Raw genomic sequence first — 2,793 nt, 5'->3', positions numbered from 1 at the left:
TGCAGGCTTGGTGAGCAGAAGAGAATTCTTTAAAAAACATTAAAAATCTTACTGTTCAAAAACTTTTGACTGGTATGTTGGAAGATATTAATAATTAATAAGGTGAGTCTGAGATGTTTATTTGACAGTGATTTCACATTTCTTGTTTGTATGAAGGCTAAATACAAATAAAAGGTGAACATTAATTTATTTGTGCTGTTTTCTCTCTCTAAAGTATTATATGGTTTTATATGAGGTGTCAAATTCATTTTTCATAAGTTTGTATGCACAGACATCTGTTGTGGGCGTTCTTGGCAGTTTTTACAAGGCTTTTTTAAATAGTGTTCATATCGATATCGGAATTATATCGTATCGACCGAAATTAAGAAATATACCGTGATATAAATTTTGGCCATATCGTCCAGCCCTAGTTTGAATAGATAGTTGCAGCGTGAGGTAATTATACTTCAGCGGCTGGCATTGAATCCCTAATGCTGTTTAGAAACGAAAAAACCCAATGTTGCACGCAGAGCTACGGCGCTAAGAAACCAAAGAAACTTGGTGCCAGTTTTCTTTCTAAATGACAGTGTAAACCACAAGCGTACAAGAAATTGAATATTTTCCCAAGGCCGTGTGTTTTTGCTAACTGAGCGTGACTGCCAGGATCCTTAAGCAGAGTGTGAAGGAACTGCGTTTAAGGAAACAAATGGTGATTGTCAGCAATATACAGTATATGTGGTAGCTAAACAAACTGTTTTTGTGGATGCTTCTGTGTAAATAAGGGAAATATGTTATTTTTTCTCCATTCTAGACCTCTTTTCCTGTCTCTTTATGATGCGATTGTGAAGGCTTTTGGGTGTTTTTCAGTTCCCTGAATGCAGCGTCAGCCGATGCGGTGTGATTGGGCTGTTGGGGATGGTGATTGAGTTTGAAATGGAGCAGGTCAGCCCCAGGGTATCTGAACAGGCTTAATGGACCTGTTTGAGACCTGCAGGGGCCATGAGCAGTGGGGGTCACCATGGGGTCATGTTTACTCAGAGCCTTCCAGAGCGTGCCGCATGCCAGTCCATTTTCCCTCCAACCTGAACAAGTGCAGTGCCGCATCTGGATGCCATTGGGCTCTGTCACTGGCGGGGAACCTACTAATCCTGCCAGGAAAGCTCAAAAAGTCTGCATTTTCAAAAAGGGAAAGTTTGCTTATTTCAGTACACCATGGGGTTTTTGGTTCAAACGACCCTCTGCATGCTTACCGTCAGATTTCTCCAGTGCTCTCGAAAGTGACATATTTATAGCGATGTGTGCTCTGGTTTGAGATTGCTTAGGCCGACAGCACCACGTTTCATTTTCAAGCCACGCCGTATACCTAGTCACATCTCATTAAGTTAGGGGCAACTTTCTGAACACGCTCCAGCAGTTAACAAGAGTAGTAAAGCGAGCCAGAGAGACTGGAACGGCGAGGTGAGGAGAAACGGACCGAATATGTGGCGGAGAATGAGAGGAAGGTGAGAAGCTTGGCATGCGCCAAACCGGTCACTGCTTGGCAGTGGAACTCTTGGCATCGTTAATAAGTAAAAAGTGAGCCCGAAACCACCGGACTGTGACTGCGCAGGCATAATCAATTGTTGGAAATGAAACTTGTGTGGATCATAAAAATATGAACAGTGCCATTCACCAAAAGTCCCACAGAGTGTTAAAAATGTGTAGTTTATGGTGCAGTTTTACATTTTTGCTAACATACATAAACCTGGATGGCAGACCTCTGGGAATAAGCGGGAAAGGAATGTGTATCGCTAAAAATGTAAACATTCTTTTTTGGGTGTTTAATCATTTTAAATACCTGTATAGAATTCAATACAGACACAAATCAACCTCTGTGGGAGTGAACGGACTGTTATAGTGTAGTCAGAGGTTACAGTTCCTCAGTCTCTAGCGGGTGCTCTTATGGTATTCTGGTCTAAATTTACAGCATCATTTTTCAGAAACTTGAAGAACTTCACTGAAGTGTATGAGAATATTGCATTATGACTATTGCTTAGTAGTTTAGACTAGTACATTTTCACTTCATACTGATAATTATTTTAAGTGATTTGAGAGCATGTAATGTGTGATTTTATTTGTCTATTAGCATGGCAGTCAAAGTAAATAAAGTACTGTTCATTATTTATTTTTGTTTTAAAGACAACCTTTCTCATACGTAAAATTTTTAAATTTTTAAATAATTTATTAAAGATATAAATATATTATATTTATGTGTGTGTGTGTATATATATATATATACACCTATTTTTACATTCAAATTTTATTTTATTTTTATTTTTACATCATATCATTTTAATATAATTATTTTGTATAATATAAATATAATATATAATATAAGTAATATTATATCTAAATATTTTATATCATATTTTATTTATTGTTTTTATGAGTTAAGGTTTGAGTTTTGGTAGAAAAATACATTATTTAAGCATATGATGTTAAATTTAGTTTGGCCATCGACATGGGAAGTCGACATGAATAGGATCTAAACTAAAGTCCAAAATTTATTTATGTGTTTATTTATTTCAATAGAACAATTTTCAACTTTGACTTTTAATGCTGCTACAGTTCCTCTTCAGGAACTCGAGCTGCGTCGAAAACGCTAGGGGAACGCCTTCTGCGACCCACGCTCTGAATCACATGTGAAATCAGTCCAATAGCTGAACGGGACGTCATGACCAGGAAGCTATAAAAGCACGTGCGGCGGAGCCAGCGTCAGCTTTCTGTCATTCAGCGAAGCGCTCTGTGTGTGTCAGTCATATTTATTGTTGTCTG

The 2,793-nt window shown here is 37.8% G+C and overlaps 1 protein-coding gene across 1 annotated transcript in view; it reads left to right on the top strand.

Moving 5' to 3' along the window:
- LOC107694310 (semaphorin-3aa) overlaps window positions 1-2,793 on the top strand; it is a 98,287-nt gene that overhangs the window by 22,455 nt on the left and 73,039 nt on the right. The gene's annotated exons all lie outside the window — the stretch shown is intronic.

Source organism: Sinocyclocheilus anshuiensis, unplaced genomic scaffold (genome assembly GCF_001515605.1).
Source record: "Sinocyclocheilus anshuiensis isolate Anshui unplaced genomic scaffold, SAMN03320099.WGS_v1.1 scaffold1316, whole genome shotgun sequence".
Classification (NCBI taxonomy): domain Eukaryota; kingdom Metazoa; phylum Chordata; class Actinopteri; order Cypriniformes; family Cyprinidae; genus Sinocyclocheilus; species Sinocyclocheilus anshuiensis.
Note: the sequence above shows the minus strand (reverse complement) of the source record. Positions and strands in the feature narration are given on the sequence as shown.